The sequence below is a fragment of the Diadema antillarum genome, unplaced genomic scaffold (assembly GCF_040938485.1).
Source record: "Diadema antillarum isolate AM-2024a unplaced genomic scaffold, OU_Dant_1.0 seq00000299_RagTag, whole genome shotgun sequence".
Taxonomy (NCBI): domain Eukaryota; kingdom Metazoa; phylum Echinodermata; class Echinoidea; order Diadematoida; family Diadematidae; genus Diadema; species Diadema antillarum.
Window position 1 is genome coordinate 173,469 of NW_027271322.1, and position 19,878 is coordinate 193,346.

Below are 19,878 nucleotides of genomic sequence, written 5' to 3' on the forward strand. Positions count from 1 at the left end.
CCGCAGTATATTCATATTCATTGACATTCTGGTTCATATCATTTTGTGCTGTTATTGTTGGGCATTTCTGTGCTTGACTCGGCCACTAAATGTCTCTTACCAGTGGAGAAAATGTATGTATGTTCAGCAGGGTCGTATGCATTTTGAAACACACAAAGCTTAATAGAAAACATGCTCAATTGTTGGACGTATTGATGGAACCAATATACCTGAGTCTTATGTAAAATGATTGTGCAATTGAGATGCAGTTTTGTGTGTTTCTCTTTTTTTTTCTTTGTGCTAAAAGAATGAGGAAATAGATAATTTGCTCCAATATACAAATATACTTTGCCTTGAGAGTTTTCTGGTTAAAACTATGGGCAGAGGTGACTCAAAAAGAACTATTCACTGAGGGCCACAGCCGCGAAGTGAATACGGTAGTTCTTTTGGAGGCACCAAGGCCTGTAGTTTTAACCAGAAACGCGAAATTAAGCAAAGTATATTTGTTGTATATTTTGGATCAAAGATTTAAACAAAAGAAGGGGGAAATGGGAAAAAATAAGAGGCGCGAAGTTGTGTGGTGGATGCAATGTTGTGAAGGGACCCTTACGCTTAGAAGCAGCGCTTGATGTCAGAACTGCTTTGTGATGTTACAATATGTTTTGTTTGAAAATGTTACATTTCCCAGAGTGACGGTACAAGCAGTGCGCAATGTCAAAATTTCTTGTGGCGTCACAATTGTTCTGTTAGAAAGTGTTGCATTTCGCAGAGTGACGGTTTGACGAAGTGCAGGATATCAAAATTGCTCTGTGATGTCACAGTTGTTTTGTTTAGAATATTGTTACCTTTCACAGAGTGACGGTACAGAGCTGCGCACAATTTCAGGAATGCTTTGTGACATTGTTTTGCAAATAGTATACTGTTTGGAAAAATGTTGTCCTAGAAGTGACGTCATTTTGCAAATAGTACTTCTCAGAGTGTCAAATATACCAACACTGTCTCTGACATAGCTGAAAATACCAATAATCTCGTGAAGCCCTTTCAACAAATCACTAGAGGATGAATTTTTGGTTCAAAATATAATGCATAATATTCAAGTGTATAAGTTGAAGCAGAGAGACAGACAGAGAAGGAAAAGGAATATATATCTATATATTTTAGTGTTTGTTTATTTGAACCTGGAGCACTAAATTGGATGCAGTACTCTGTTTCATTAGCTGCTGTTTCAGAAATCAAATTAAATTAATAAAGATATACCTATGAATTAAGATCCATAGTAATTTTTATGATAATGACAATGATTGTAATGTTATTGTTAATGATGATAATAGTAGTGATACTTATAATGATAATAATGATAATGATAAAAATTGAAATACTACTCCGACTAGTACTAGTACTATTTATAAGTATATTTATAATAAACATGATAGTAAAGCCATAAATCATAACATATACATGTGTTTATTATATGATATACATGTATAATGTTATAATGATGATATCAATGACAATAATGTTATGACAAAATGAGAATATTGGTAATAGTATAATGGTTTAGAAGACTTGGTGAAGTGTGTTACTAGGAAGAGTAACAGTGCTGGAGCAGGTCTCTGAGCTATGTCAGCCCTTGATTCCACAACTTTGTGCTAAGTCTAGTTCTCTCATTTCTCTATTAAAGGCCCCTGCACACTGTGAGACTTTCGGTCACACGACTGACCGACTTTCGATCTGAAATAAATCAGAATAGCCTCAGAAAAAATATGCTTGTGTATTTCAGATTCAAAGTCGGGCCAGTCGTGCCATCGAAAGTCGTATAGTGTGCGGTGGCCGTAAGACTTTGTATCTCAGAGGAGGGATTAGATGTATGTTTAAATATTTTTGGGGAAACTTTAGATTTTGAAGGATCACTCTTTCCTCTCTCTCTCTTTCTAGTATGAATGGAGTGTAGATGTTGCTCAGTTTGGCAGTTTGACTTTTTACAAGATATTTGTACTTTTACTGGGATAAGCAACAAAACTGGCTTGTGAATGCACAGGGTAGATTAATGTACATACAAAATAGATTTTATCTGACTGCCCTTAATGCAAATCTAGTCGTCAGAATTGATCAGACACGCTGGTTCCATATCATCATTTTATCTTTTGCTTTCCCCCTCCTCCTTCCTGACGAAAATTTATTTAACTTCCTTGTTTGTGCTTCTCAACTCAAACTTTGACTTTCATTTTATTATGTATACGCCTAATATTTTGCGAGGTGTTTATTTTCGCGAATTTAAAGACACACGAAAATATTGACTCTGATCCCGACATGAATATTCTGTGCACGCATCTTCATTCAGTACTGTGGATTATCTACTCCCTGATTGCAAATTTAACCACTCGCGAACTTGTCAGGAAGTCCCGATTTGCGAAAATTTAGACTCACTAAATATGTGGCGTATACAGACTTTGTCTCCAGAAATTGTCATTGAGATTCAAGCAATTGCTCAAGATGGCAGTCTTATGTATTTGTCAACGTAAATTTATTTATATTATTTTTTAATGATTAAAAGTGACATATTGACATCTATTTCCAAATCGTATTGATGTGTGCTATTAAAGAACATGTATTGTGTAGATTTACACTCTGTATGTTTTACAATTTTTAATCATGTATCAAAATGTGTATATGTTAATGATGTTTGAAAATTATGAGGAAATCAGAGTAAATCAAATTGAGCTTTTCCACGTTGCATAATGAATATATTCATCTAAGTATTTTCTGGACATTCACGTGCCATATAATTTTCTGCCAAAAAAAAGTATCAACTCTTTGAAGTATGGTAGAAGAATGCATCTCATGGTTGACTTTTATCAAGTGTACAGAAATTGTGAATAGAAAGAGATTCTTTTATTAATCATAGCTATTTAGATAAATAAATGTAAACAGCTGATTTATGGTAGAGAATATGTGTATTGGTCATGGTAATGGATCAGGCTTAAGATGCAATTTTTTATTAAGCTTTGACATATTTTGAAACTTTTTACACAGAGATAAGAACGATGCAAGAATTCCAGCGACTGTAAAATCACCTTGATCTGAGAGGAAGTAGCTATTCTGCCAGTACTCGTGCCAAGAAATGAGTGATCAAATTTTTAGTTCCTCAAGATTCTGACTTTGGCATGTGTTTATATCAGACTAGGATTTTACCTCTTTTTCTTCATATTACTGCCGACATGTAACTTTATATGTTATGGCTTCGAAACTTTGATCTCTAGGACAGCGTAATGCAAGGATCAAACATTGTTCAGATTGTGTATTCAAAAGTAGTGTCTTTAGACAAAACTTTGAAGCCACTTTCTCTTTAAGGAAAAAGGGAAAACATTTTTAATAGGAAGTCGCTAGTTTTATACTATCTAAAATGACAGCACTATGAACAAAGGAAATTTTTATTTCTGATCATTATGGGTGGCAAATTACAATATATGTTTTTTATGTTTCTCAGTGTGTCAAAGACACACATTATTAAGGTGCAAGAATATGAACCCACCCTGCATTTTTGTATTCTTTGATAATCACTCCTAAAAAAAATGTTTGTACAATTTAACAAATTATGATTGAGAAGTTTGTGAATGTCTATGGTAACACTTCAAAATATATTGAGTTTGATCCATTCCTCTTTCGTATAGCTACTGACAAGACATCTGTGAGCACCTGGATTGATGTTTGCATTATATTGATTTTGTAATTTTTTTTTTTACAGTTTTTGTGATAATGTCTTTTTTTTCAAGTACTCAGTGCTATCTGTTTAGAGGCATCTTATTGTGAAAAGCAGTATGCTGTCTGTCAGTGAAGCCGAGATTCCAAATTTTCTATGTTATCCTGTGTGATCAAGGTATTATAATCTTAACTGATCAAATTGACGGTACCAAAGACATTTTTTTTTTTTTTTTTAGTCAACTTCCTGTAGTATCATTGGGTATCCTTCTGTTAGAACACAGTAATGTAATGCATAATGTGTTTCAGGCAAGTTTCAAGTGATAAAATGTATTCATTTGAGGTAGATTCTTATTTGCCAGTTTATGTGACTGTTGACACTTTTAATATCTGATCTTGCATTGTCGCTACAAGACAAAAATTTGATATTAAGGTGTCTGATTTTATGTTTCTTGCCAAGATTATAGACTGTTTACTGGCAAAAAAAAACCCAAAACACACGAACAAAACAACACATATGTGTGCTACGTTATTTGATCTGTGTACAAGTAGAGGATCTCATGCGAGGCAAATGTATTTGCTGTTCGAGGGACACAACAAATATTTGACTTGTAAATAGAAATAGGACAGGAGAGAAGGTATAGTATCATCTATCATTCAAGATGCATGTTGTATGTAGTCCCATTCATAGAGATTAATGATGCAATTGTGTCGTGTATTCCATAAGAGAGAATGCAAAGACATACATGTTCTTTGAATGCAAAGGTGATGCTAGAAGAAATGTTTGTCCTCATACTTTGTGGTTGTTGTTGTTGTTGTTGTTGTTGTTGTTTGTTTTTTTTTTTTTGGGGGGGGGTATGATTTTAAAAATGCATGATTCCGATAGAACTTTAGATTGTGCCATTGTGTTGGATATCATATGTCTGATATATATGTAGAGAACTGCACCATTGTGTGCGTGTGTGTAAATAGTGTACAGAGAAACCAAATTCCTATTTAGGTACATACATATATTTATAGACAAAACCAAGAAATTATTGTACGGCACCTTGCAGCTTAGCTCTGAATGTACATAGTGATATTCTATTTCCAGACACGCACACCCAACTGGCAATCCTCTCTGATTGCAATCTGTTATTTTCAATGCTTCTGCTTGTGCATGGTTTCAGAGGCATTATTGGTCAAGATGTCATTATACATGTAGCGTATATGAGAAAAAAAAAGTACACTACTGTATCTTGAAAGTTCACCCACAGTTTATTATCACCCATTTCATTTATATTCTGTTGTGTAGCAGGCAGGAAACAGGATTGAAAAGGAAGGAAATAATGTGTGTTGTGTTTCAACAAATATGCAATGAATGTGATAGGAACAATGTAATAAACAAATGACCCAGTATTAATTATGTAAAGTAAACAAGGAATATTTTGCAGTGAGGTCATTTTTTTTTTTAATGTGTGTATGTTAATTTTTTGCCCCTCTGAACTCATGCAAAAATGAGAACATAGGAATATTCAGGAGAGATATGTCCAATTTCACAGAAATTTGCTTTACGTTTAAAATAGCAACTATGAACCTCATCTCAACAATGTGATATGATTTTGTATGCATCAAAGGGATCAGTATTACAGAATTAGCAAAAGAGGACCTTGAATTATGGATAATTCCAACTAGAGACCGTGAAATATTTTTCATATTGAAATGAATGATTTGCTAAACATATTTTTGTGCTATGCCACGAAGTATTCCGCATCGTAGTAGATGACATTGTTCGTTTTTTAACAGTATGACTGGGTCTAATCTTGGAAAGGAAATCTGTGACGCTGTGTACGACGATTCTTGATTACTGTACACAGCGCCTCTATGTCGTTAGTGGTATACGTATTCGTGAAACCATACTTTTCATCTTTGGTGCCATAATTTCTTAGCCCTTTGTTTTCCATGATGATTTATAATTGGTTCGGCAGCAGAATTGTCAAAGCCTCTAAATTGCTAAATTTGTAATTGATTATTTAGATTGGTAACACATTTTAGAAGATCTCACTGTCGAATTTACAAATTTTTGTTTAAAAAAATATTATTGATTTTGCCCAGATTTAATTGATTTAGCTACTGTATATGCTGAATTTCATGTGAGGTTTTTATTTTCGCAAATTTCACAAGTCACATGCTATTCGCAAATTTAAAAACACGCGAAAATATTAATTCTCATCCCGACGTGAATGTGATGTACACAAATACATTTCTCTGTTCAGTACGGGTACTCGACAATCATGAATTTAACCATTTGCGAAATTGTCGGGAAGTCCCAAATTGTGAAAAAGTAGACTTACTAAATACTGTATATGGCATATACAGTAGTTCCGTCTAATCTTTCTCCAACATAAGATATGTAGTGACATACGAAGGTGCCAATTTAATAATGAGAAGATGATCATTTCCGCAGCCAAAATGGATTGATGTCAGAATGCAGAAATGTTATCCTATCTAATGTTATCCCATGCTTCAAAATGACTGAACAGCAACATGTGGTCACAGGATCACCAGCCACTACCTCAATGCATGGGTGGCAGGGAATGAAAACTGCACATACACACACACACACAAACACACACATGCACACATGCACACTTAAACATATACACCTGACAGAGTAGGTGCTCAAAAAACATTAGGACACTCTGTACAGATGTCAGATACTTCTATTTCCAAATTGCAAGATTTTACATCTAGAGTTTTTCAGTCGAACAAAATGGAGAGAATGCTTCATCAATGCAAATGGACTTTGTTTGGTTGTACATGTATATGTCAATATAATTATGCTGTATGAAATTGCAGATGAATGTTGTGTGTAGGATCACTTTGTAATTTGTAAACTATCCCGCGTAATATCTCACTGAGCACTTGACATAGATGAGCAAAGTCCTAGCTGTTAGATGAAGCATCGAACTACCAACTGTTTTGACGTAGCTCTCTTATCAATTGCTTTATGGAAGACAGTGTATTTTCTCCACGGAATAAAGCCGTACAGTGAATGTCGATGAACGGGAAAAATGCAATGTACAGTGTGATATCATTGGATCATATACTGTTACAAGCCAGTCTCTGCACAAATATGCACCATGCAATTGCACTAGTCCACATCCATCATTGTATAGGATAGTGTAAATTTACTGACTTAGAGTGTATCTTAGCTGCCACCCTTGAACAAGATCAAAGTACTGTTGAAGGCCTTGTGACCAACATTCCAATTTATCCTTGTACAATGATGTACACAATGTGTGCTGTATAGTATGTCTGTGTAAATTGCATTTTGTTGTATTTGTTTTTTTTGTGTTGTGAAAGAGTGAACCATCTCAAATTTGTGGTACCTCCGGGTCGTCCTTTCCCCTCCGATATTTCGGTTGGCATGGATGACGGTGGTGCCGAAAGTGACAGAATAAAACCGAATCTTATCGATCAACTCTCCACGGGGCCGTTCATATCTCTCGTCTTTGTATCGAGGTTTTGTTTTTAATATGAGAGTAGCATCAAGGCTGCACTTGCAAATGTGAGCCCATGAAAACCTCATTGGTGCAAGCATTGATTTGAGTATGATTCATCGTAAATTGATGTCGATCATTTTTGCGATGAAGTACACACGTTACTACAGTAGATGTGGTATGGAATGAACATTGTTGTATTAACAAGGGAAGGATTTTGGTGAATCTGTACCAACAGTCAACTTTGGCATTTGGGACAGACATGCATTTCAGGGAACTGCAGTTGTTATTGAATTGATGTTATTTGTATACATTTATCTCTCTCTCTCTCTCTATCTATCTATCTACATATATATATATATGTATATATATATATATATATATATATATATGTCAACATGCACACCTTTATTGGGTTGAGTGAAACTCCATGAGATAAGGTACTGTTGAACCTTGTATCAACTATGTATCTGTGTGAATGTTATTATTCTACACTCTACCTCCACAAAATCAAGCATTCTGTACAAAGATAGCCTTTACAAAGTGAGTGTGTGTGTTTGTATGTGTGTGTGTGTTTTTTTAACATATGGGACCATACAATTGCTGTGCATCATATGCACATGTACTTAATTTTGAGGTACATGTATCTACTGTAAAAGTAGACATTTTTGCATAAGCAATTTTTTTATTTTTTTTTTGCGCTCGGTCGAATAAGATGAATTTTGCACGTTTTTAATTCCGCGTAATCAAGATGCTACATAGTGGTATATAGCAAGCAAAAACATTCATGTGCTTTTATTTTTGGCCCAGTTTCTGGTGGTGCAAAAGTTTCCACACCGCCAGAATTTCCACTTTTACAGTATATGATGCTCAGTATTTGGGGGGGGGGGGGAGGTGGGGGGGGGGTGGGGGGGGGGGGAGTGAAGGGGAATGGGAAGAGGTTAGATTCACTTCTATATCCAAGTGAGGAAATGACAAATACTGAGTGAGCTGAATAATTTTGGGGCCACCATGAAGGGCTATTGGTTCTCAGAATGCAGGCATGTTATGTATTACGCACAGGCAAATCCCAAATATCAAGACACATGTCTGTTGTGACAATTTGACATAGTGAATTATTCCACTGAAGGGAGGGGTTCACACCCATGAAATATATATATGAGTATTATAAGTACACATCACTGTCAAATGCCATCTTCGGTTGCAATTTTGTAATATGTGTACACTCTTTGGAGTACATCCATGATTGATTCCACAGCAACAAAACAAAACAAAACAAAACACAAGCAAAACTAAAAAAACGACAGCGACATTATGGTCTGGACAATGAGTTGTTTTATTTTTGACAAAGAAGTTTTAGTACTGAAACAAAGGTATTATCACATCCACACTCGACAACTGAGACAAATATAACAAACATTTAAGTACAGAAAAATCAAGCATTTTTTCTCAAACTGTCAGAGGCAAAGAAGAAGTGAGAACGTCATTCTTTACCTCATAAAATTCTCAAATAATTGCCATTATTTCATAGCAGTAGCACAACTGTAATATGTGCACATCCTTTTTTTTCACATACATGTATCTGTGTGTATACATTTAAAAAAAATATGCAAAAAACATAAATTCAAATGGAAGATACCTCTCACAATCTCACACTCGGAGGTGAGAAACATTTTATTTTAGCTCTCAAACATGTGCTATTTCACACGGACAAACCAGTATCAAAATCGCACCTCAAAGATACATTGACTGTGACTTTCTATAGGCACAACCTTTCATTTACCGCTAAAGCCATTTCTGAGGAATTGAAGGGGGGGGGTGGGAGGGGGAGGCTCCAACTCTTGAAAATTGGACATTATAGTAATTGTGTGCAAGATATTATGCTTCACTCTCTACCAATCTTTCCTGTACGTTAGTGGATAGTGGACATTTTTGATATGTTACAGACACGACATGATTGCATGAATTACTGGCTTCGTCTTGAAGCAGAATTTTCCCTGTTTTATATCGTTTCATTGTAAAATGTGCAAACACAGGAAGAATATGCACACACAGAAAATTTCACAAAATATACCAATGTATTGTTCCAGCTTTGGAGTTAATAACATTTTATACATGACGCAAATCTCTCGTTTGAAGAGGCTACACCCCAGTAAATAATGCCAGTGCATATCTTGGCAATCAATGACTTAAAGTCAAAGATATAAAACACCTGTTTCTTGACCCTGGCCTAATCTAAGCATCAGTCATCGCCACAGCGCCACAGGAGGGGGGGGGGGGGGGCACCGCGAGAGGAGGAGATTGTTTTGGTTTTGGCATGGGCCATGTAGCTCCATGGTGCGTGTGTGTGTGTGTACGTGTGTGTGTGTGAGTGTAGACATTCAGCGTATGCAGACAGAGCATGCCTGTACTGTAGTGACCGGAACTATTGTCATTCCATTTTGCTCTCCCCTTCTCCCTCCCCCATCTCTCCCCCCTCTCCCTCCCTCTCTCCCCCTCGCTCTCCCTCTCTCTCTCTCTCTCTCTCCCCCTCTCTCTCTTTCTCAATGATCCAGTCAGCAGGCTGATTGTAACCAGGGAGGTAGTCTCACCTCCCCGTTGTAACTCACTGCCAAATAGCACATTGTCAGCACCGGCAAACTGGCAATGCTCTCCTTCTTATTCCTGTATTTTCGTTATTTACGGGTCAATTTTTTTCGTTCGAAATGTAAAATGGATGACCATAGAATTTCTCAATAGAATATAAAATTGAAAACTTTAGAAAGGATAGAGAAAATTGAGTTCACTTTGAATGGTCTGCCACAGGCAGATATCCTTATCATGCTCTTACGTAATACGACAGCTGCTTTCTCAATGATCCAGTCAGCAGGCTGATTGTAACCAGGGAGGTAGTCTCACCTCCCCGTTGTAACTCACTGCCAAATAGCACATTGTCAGCACCGGCAAACTGGCAATGCTCTCCTTCTTATTCCTGTATTTTCGTTATTTACGGGTCAATTTTTTTCGTTCGAAATGTAAAATGGATGACCATAGAATTTCTCAATAGAATATAAAATTGAAAACTTTAGAAAGGATAGAGAAAATTGAGTTCACTTTGAATGGTCTGCCACAGGCAGATATCCTTATCATGCTCTTACGTAATACGACAGCTGCTTTCTCAATGATCCAGTCAGCAGGCTGATTGTAACCAGGGAGTAGTCTCACCTCCCCGTTGTAACTCACTGCCAAATAGCACCGGCAAACTGGCAATGCTCTCCTTCTTATTCCTGTATTTTCGTTATTTACGGGTCAATTTTTTTCGTTCGAAATGTAAAATGGATGACCATAGAATTTCTCAATAGAATATAAAATTGAAAACTTTAAAAAGGATAGAGAAAATTGAGTTCACTTTGAACGGTCTGCCACAGGCAGATATCCTTATCATGCTCTTACGTAATACGACAGCTGCTGGAGTCATCAAACCCTGGCTTGGCCTCCAGGTTTGTCACGCCTGAGCAGAAAGCTTATCTGCAATGGACAAGTACTTCGACTCCCAACTCCCAAACGACAAATATACGCACCCCACTTTGGGTATTCCCCAGTTGGGGACTCGCCTCAAACGAGGGATTGACGGCATGAGAAAGTTTGTGCATACGTATCAGTGTACAATGCCATTCATTGCTGCACACAAGTCAATCTTCGTTGTACTTCATCTATTGAAAATACACTGGGGTGTTTGGTTTTTTTTTAATCTTCTTGATTTTTTTTTTTGTTACAAAACTCACCAACACATGTGTCCATGAATCAAAAAATTATGCAAGTCATCAGCATGGTAACTTTTTATTCATGATTTCATAGGTACATTGTCACACAAAGAACAAAAATACCCAAGAAATTGTCAACCAGGACAGAGTTCACAGTGAACAAACAAAAATGAAGATGTACATCTTTGTGTACACTTAGAAATTTCAGGAATTTTTATGATATAGTAATAAATGATTATAAATATGAACAGTGCTGATTACATCATTGAAAAAAAAAAATATATATATAAACTACATAGGTAAGTATCATTTCATACTGCTCAGTGTAACTACATAATGTCCATAACAAAATATGCCAATGCTTCTTTAATGTGCAGTCTGTGCCACTTAAATTTAAGTACAAATTTAACTTGTTTGAGGCAATCTCCACTTTAAAAAATGTTCACATAAGAAAGGGGACACAGAAAAAGAAATGCATGACATTGTCAGAATTATTAAAATGGACATGCATACTGCTGTCTGCGCTGAGATAACAGGGAGTTGATAATACTTGTTGGTTTTACTTAGTGCTTTCATACTAGGTCCTACATTGTGGTGTGGTATTTTCTTTTAACATGACACATTATTTCCACCACACCTCCAACCATTTCTGTCAATGAGGAATCCATAATTTCACTAATGGCTTGCAACAGTGCATTATATTTGTTTGACACCTCTCCAATGAATCTGAAAAAAAAAAATAGTGAAGTTCCTGAAATATCAATGTTTACGTACAGTAATACAATTACTTTTATTACCATATTCTCATTGTACAAGCCACTAGGAAAGTTGTGAGGTGATGTCGTTATCACCGTAACTAATTTGCATAAAGGATTGTCACCACTATCCTATGTTTTATGAAAACTTGTTCAAACACTTAAGAATCAAATAACTTGATTTCATTTCCAAATGTTTCAGTAAACTTCTACAATGCCATTGAATATAATTCCCACCAACAGCCATAGCTGTTAAAACGGGTTTACAGACAGCAGCTAACCATTTACTTCACAGGGCTGCCCAGGGGCAGTGAGACTGTGTTAAGCATAAATAGCAAGCATGTGCAGCCAATGTGTTACAATCTTGTTTGCTTCAAACAGACATACTCTGTGCACAGTGATTTCTATTTTAGTTGTTTCAATTACAAATTGTTCATTTTGGGAGGGATCAAAAAAATGATTTTGGTGTGCAGTGTGAGGCCCATCTACCCGCAGTTTATTCGAGTGAATTTCTTGTGAAGTACCTCTTCCTATAGAATGATCATAACCAAATCGATCCCAACACAACATGGTGGAGAACCCGCTTTGAGCAACAGGAGGGCGAGTTGGGACTGAGATAACATTTTCTACCAGAAGTCGATCTGCATTGCTTAAAGGATTTGAGCTCAATTCGTCAACTCAATATGGCATCTGTTTCATTGTTGGATCTTCAACGATTTACTTCAATCATGGTTGCTGTGGAGCTCTATCTGAGGACATATCCTTGTCATTTCAAAGGACGCAGATACCACTGTGATTTCCGTCAGAATGACTAGCTACCTCCTTGCTCGAAATCTGCTGGAGCAGCTCACCTTCCAGTGTTTCTACAATTTCTGCCGTCTTCATCTTTGAAACTCTTTATGTGCCACGTTCGCACGTCCGACTCAGTCGACGGCGTGCCAACTTCGCATATTCTGCTCAACAAACAAGCCGCCAAGACCGATCGATAAACCGCTAATTACTGCTAATCCCGCGGCACAATGAAAGCGTTTCTCGTGCTTTTGCTCCTCCTATATACGGCTTGCATTCTATGTGGTGGTCGGCTATCAAGCGATGTTCCCAACTAGATTTGCTCATACATTTTAAGTTTCTGTCACGGTTTTATGTGCAAAAGTCATGCCTTTACAGTAATGTAGCAACTGGTCATTCAAAAGAAAAATTGAACATAGATTCGTCATAAATTTATATCGAAACGAAGCTTGGCATTCCTCTTTAACTTTGCCTCCTATTATACCCATCTTAACAGAAATTTGTAGAAGTTATACAAATTGGAAAAACAGAATTCTCTCTCAAAGCATGACTACCTTGGTGTCTCAGAATAACGTGGCACACAGGGGGTTTCCACCATGGCACATAAAGAGTTAATTGACGTTCAACGGATGCAACCATGATCAACCTCAGTGTCCCTATGACTGTTGGTGCCCAGCTGGCTACAATATTACTGCACTGCACGATGCGAGCCTCATGGACATCAGAGGATGCTTCAGTGTGCTATTGACTATGGGCAGACAGGGATCAATTGACCAACCTTCGACAAGCATGATGACTACAGGCAAACTGGGATCCGACCAACTAACCCACAGCCTGTGCCTTATATGACTGATTGGGTCAACAAATCACTGGAGAGATCTTGTAAACTACTTAATTGCTACTGACACTAAACAAGAGAACATTATTAGACATGTTGGACACATTGGACTTTCAAATAAGTAAATATTATGTTTTTTGTTGGCATGTTTTCTATGAACAACTTCCATTACTTAGATCACTTGGGTAAGACCAGGCGTCCACTAGGGCATGGACAAGACGCGGACAACACCTGGAAAGCAAATTTGGTATTCCGCTCTCGTTCGGCAACCTGTCCGCAAATTCCTGAAAATGTCCGCTCATTGTCCTAAACATATCCGGGCGTTTCCGCACCTTCGGGAGAGAGAAAAATTTCCGCATCCAAATTTCGATCGAGACCAAAATTTGGACGCGGAAATGAACTTCCTGACACCTGCGGCAACTAATTGTCCTGATGATGTCCTCAGGGCATCCCGCCTGTGCGGAACACTTCCGCAAATGCTCCTGAAAGAATCCCACTGTGTGGGGAAGCTTCGCGATTGAAAGCGGAAGACACCAGGAATGTTTTAAGACAGCGGAGCCGATGCGGATCTATATATGCAGGTGTCCGGAGCCGATGCGGACATTTTGTGATCAAGACACGAAAGTGTTGACATGTTCCGTGAGCGTCATGCCCATGAAACGCAAAAAGAGCAAGAAGGGAGGCGAGGCCCCCATGCATATATCCCCATCACAGCCACACCTTTCGTCTAGTGATGAAGTACACTAGGTAAATCTAAGGAGTTCCCGGTCCCAGAAGGCAAAGAAGAAGGCAGTAGAGACTGTGCCAACAGCAACCAGAAAGAAAAGGAATCAGCCAACTCACTTCCTAGTAAGTTTATGTTGATTTGATCTTTTCAGAAATTATTTTTCATCTGAGTGACTTTCATGGTTGCCATTACCTACTATGGTACATTTTCTTTTATGTTGTTTTCTTATTTGCGAACAAACTAGGTTGTCCCATGTGACCACCTAGCTGAAAACTCACAAAAGTAGGTGAAAATACACTCAGCAGAAAAAAGTGCATGTAAACACCTTTTCAAGTTTACATTTCTCATAGAATTTTTGGCTAAATGTTAACGTATTATATAAAAATGAACAAGTTGTCATTCATAAGTAAATGCTCTTCTATGATACAATTAGAACAAAAGACAAATTCAACACAATAAAAAGCATGAATTCAAATTGCAAAAATTCTTACATATATTCTATTATTACATAACTAAACTGAATGAATGAAAGGAATGTATTGTCTTCATTGAATCATATTTGTGCCCTTGCTCTCTATGTCATTTGAAGTTTGTCAAAAAAAATATCTAATTTCCCCTTTAGTTTTCCACTTTGATTTTGTTTGAGGTTATAAAGAGATGAAGAGAACGAAAACTTATTTTTGCTATTTCATTCATGTCTTTCATTGTGTTAAACTGCAAGCTATCATTGTTATCGTAAAGGGCATTTGCAAATGAAACATTGTCCGCGTTCATTCCTGGTGTAATCCTAAATGTTTCCGCACTGCCCAGCTACGATTAGCATATTCCGAGGTTTTTCGCGCTCTTCTGGAGTGATTCCTAGGACACTCCTAGGAATGTCCGCAGTCAGTCCGCGGACAGACCGCGGATATTCCTTGGAATGTCCCAGGACAAGCCTATTCGCACATTTTTTCCACGTCTGACGCAGACAGGATGCGGAAATGACAGAATTTGCTTCCGCAACCCTTCCTGGGCTTGTCCACGCCCTAGTGGACGTCCGTCCTAAGTGAAGCACAATTAATATCATTACCTTTCTGAGAACGAGTATGAGAATGTCTGTGAGAAGGGAATGCATCATCTATTTGTACTAATTGTTAGTATAGTACGCATACCGAGTACGTGTGCTTTGTAACCAAGCATTAAAAATTCATTTTAGTCTTCTCCTACTTAAGTACCGGTATGTTTATTAGGTTGTCCTAGCAGAAAACATGACTACTATACTGTACTTCTTCCACCTCAATGACTGACAGACAACTGGGACTTTGACAAACAGACTTTCTGTCCAATCGCTTTTCAGGCGATCGTATTGACCGGGACCTTTGCACAGCTCACATTCTTACATTTGAGGACTACCTCGATGTGCACAGCTCTGACATTTCAAATTCCTCCTCATTTCCTGCCATTTTGAAAGTCTTCAAAAGGAGCCTACAAGGCCAGGCAAGACACTGGATAGAAGGAAAATCATTTGACAAAGGTGTCTTCAGGAACTACACATGCCAATGCTATTTTGGCCACCATCGTTGTCTCATCAGGCATACTGAAAGTGAGCACAGGAATCAACAGGGCCATGAGTGCAAGTGGAGTGGGAGAAACTTCACGATGAGAGACAGCTTCTTGACCAACTACCGACAACTGCATCAAAAACCCAAAAAAATCTGCAGTAGAAGAAAGGGGAAGGTGGGACTCCTTCCCCAAGAATGCCACAGCCATCCTTAAGATCATGGAAGCTGAAATAGCTCCCGTTCTCCTACTTCCAAACAGATGAAGGGCACAATTTTGATGTCAGAGAAGGTACAGCTACCCACAGGCGCTTGTGCAGAAATAAATGTGGATGTCTCACCAGAGATGGGACAGGAGGTGGAGCAGTCCATCGAATCATCTCAAGCTCCACCAGGGGGATGTTGGTGATGATGGGGTTTTCTCATACAGGGTCTGGATCGTCAGACTCTGGATCAGACAGTCCACCACCTGAGCCAGACGGAGACACGCTGGAAGCACACTTAGGTATGGCAGGTCCAGGTGAATCATCCTATACGAGAGCTGTCCACTCCAGCCATGCTCCAGAACCAACGAGCACACATGGGGTGGGGGAGCAGTCTTTGCGAGCCGAGTCTCGAGATGGGGGGGGGGGGGTGGAGATCTGGGGAGAGAGCTATTAAAGAGGGAACACACAGAGTCATATTCCTGTGAGCTTAAAGTAGAAGCCCGCAAGTACAGCTCATCAGGTTGCATCACGTGGATACTTGAGTACCTGGCAAAGCAATGACATGATATGCAGTTGACAGTCTAGCCGCCCAGTGAATGGCAATAAGGACTTTTTGATTTGCACGTTGAGCCAGGCGTCACCCTGTTATGACGTAGTTTTTACATACTGCGCATGCCTCAGTGTCGAACCCCGTGCGCGCCAGACAGTGAGCAAGTTACGGGCACTGCCATGATCACAGATTCAGCGCATTTCAAACTCAAGGGGAAGCTTGTCGCCAATGCGATTAATATCCAAGCATGCGATCATCTGATTTTGTGACTTCACGACCGATCGCCGATCGTAAGTTTTGGCGGCAAATTTGACAAGAAATAGGCGGGGCCTCACTTGGTTTCTATGGAAAAGTGAGAGTACCGATGGAGATGATGCATTTTGAACATAACATGACGTACATAAACCCAAATAAACAGGGCTACACCCGCCGCTCCTAGACACTATGGTGGGCGGTGTTGGCACTAGCACGCAACACAACATCTCACACAGCAAATATCTATTCACTTCCCATTTCTTGTTCTTCCTTTCTTTTTTTTTACATACTTATCAATTTTTCCAGAGGATATCTTGTATGCTCTGTGATTCAATGATAGTTTTCTTATCATTTAAGTGCATTTGCTTTCATTCTTAATTTTTTGGAACGTTGGTAGGGTATTCCAAAATAAAGGGACCCCAGAGGCCAATACAGCAAGATATCTACATCTTATCAAGATAGCTGCTTGTGTCTCAGACCAACTCAGTTGTTTTACAGTACATTTGTCGTCTTTGAAGACAGGTGTGATGAATCAAATGATCAATGGATCAGCATACTGAGCATTTGCAGTCACTTTGTCGATTCAGTGGAAGGAGGACAAAGTCATGTGCCAACACAGAAGCTGTGTCTTTCAAAGTATCTGATTACAGTCAAACTCGGATACCTCGAACTCGGATAAGCCGAATATCGCTTACCTCGAAGGCAAAGTGAAAGTCCCGATTGTTCCTATGGAGTTTTCGTGTGTTAAAATTCGCGTAGCTCGAAAAAAACTAACTCGAAGTTCGGTTACCTCGAAGGGAAATCTCATGTCCCGATCTTAATTAACTTATTGTTTTTCCCAGCATGTTGCTCGAATTGAAATTGCAAACATCACTCAGCATTTCCGATGAAGCGCGCGTGGACAGCGAAGACATGTCACAAATCTTTTCACACTCGATTGTAAATATTCTGAGCCCCAGAACGATCGTGCGCTCAAATACCCGATACACAGCTGACAAGGAAAATCCCCAACACCTACTGTACCTACACACGTACCCGGAATGCATATACTTGTAGCAGCCGTGCAAATGGAGAGCTTACAATAGCACTACGCTCTGTTTTGATTTGCGATCGTGATAGTCATGCCGTGCGCGTACATTTCTTAACCGTCGTGGCGCACCTGCTTAGGTGTTAACAGTTTTATCTTTGGCATTAATCAAGGTCCACTGTCCAAACATCAATCTCCCGCTATTTTTTTTTTTCCTTTCACGAAGTTTGTTTCATTAATTCTCCCCGAGAACGCAAGCTCTGAATATTTTTTTTCCAGCAATGCGATTATGAAGCATAAGTGTGGTATATGATCTGGAAGTATAGGCCTAGCATAATAAAGAATAGTATAGATATGATTTAACAACAGTTTATTTTGATAAATTTCGAAGTAACGGAATAATACGCTTTACGATTTTCAGACAAAAAAAAAAAGAAAGAAATCATCATGTATTTTACCCCTGTTTTGAATTGAATCTTTTTCGAGTTTTCGGTATTTTTTTTTCTTTTCTTTTCTAGCACAATCGTCAAGGCCCCCTAAGATTGTTTCGCTTCTTTTTTTTTTTTAATGCGAACAATCCTCTTCAGTAAATGTTTATGATTACAGCAATAGCACTGTCCTCAGAAGCCATAGCCGGAATCTGATCTAGCGATATCACTCACTAGTAGCCCATCCTTAATGTACTGTGCTGCACTTATTCAGGGCTCGACACTTACAGTGGCCCGAGGCCACCAAAACGCACGTCGGGCCACCAAAAAAAAAGTCGGATGTTTGCCTTTACTTTTGGAGATGAACAGCGGTAACAATCGGCCCCGAAAGTTGCTACAATGAATGTCGGATGATTGCTTTTGATTTTGGAAATGAATAACAGTAATATTCGACTCCATACGATACTAAAATAAATGTCGGATGTTTGCTTATACTTTTGGAAATGAATAACGGTAAGATTCAGCTCTGTACGGTGCTTAAATTAATGTCAGATATTTGATTTTGCGTTTGGAAATAAACAAGGATAACATTCGGCTCCGAAAGATACAAAAATGAATGTCGAACGATCCCTTAGACGTTCGGAAATGAATAACAATAGTATTCAACTCCGTATGATGTTTGCTTTTATATTCGAAAATAAATAGCAATGACATTCGGCTCCGGAAGATGCTAAAATAAATTTCGAATGTTTGCTTTGACGTTCGGAAATAAATAATGATATTCAACTCCGTACGATGATAATATATGAATGCCGGATGTTTGCTTTTACGTTCGAAAGTACATAGCGATAACATTGGGCTCCGGGATAGGCTAAAATGAATGTCGAATGATCCCTTTTACGTTCGGAAATGAATAACAATAACATTCAACTCCGTACGATGATTAAATAAATGTCGGATGTTTGCTTTTACTTTCGAAAGTAAATAGCAAGAACATTCGGCTGCGGAAGATTCCAAAATAAATATCACAGTCATGATTGCTTTTACATTTGGAAGTGAATAGCAGTAACATTCTGCTCCATACCGATACGATGCTAAAATAAATGTCGGATATTTGCTATTATACATTTCGAAATTAATAACAGTAACATTCAGCTCCATTCGATGATAAAATGATTGTCAGATAATTCATTTCACTTTTGGAAGTGGACAGCAGTAATATTGGGCTCCGTATGGTAGTAAAACGAATGTCGGATGTTTGCTTGGAAATTTAGAAATGAATAACCGGTGCGTGGCGGTGCGACATTGCCGTCGCTCCCTGTAGCTCTACACAGTCTTGGTGAGCTACATGTACACCCATAGTTGTGCGAAATTTTAATAGTTTGCAAAGCTAAGACTGATTCTTGTGTTGGATATTGTGTACGAAATGACTTAGAGAGAGAAAAGGAGGAAAAACGAATAGTGATCGAGGGGGTACCTACGCCGACGCGACAATGTACATTCAGCACGCATGTTCTGCAACCCTGTCTTGCGCTCGATTACGTACCGGTATTTTCTTTTTGTTTTTATGGTGATTTAAGTCATTTAATTGTTCACCAGAAAACACTGATGAAAGAAGAACATCGATTTTCATTCAATTCATTCATATTAAAGTTGATTCAAATCCAATTGACAAGCATACAAACAATCGGTAGGCACTGTAACAGATACCATGTTGAACATCGACAAAAATCGGATAAGTCGAAGAAAATTCGACGTACGCGTACCTCGAAATTCGCGTACCTCGAACCAATTTCTTCAGTCCCGACGACTTCGAGGTATCCGAGTTTGACTGTATGTTGCAAATTGATGCCAGCAAAGAT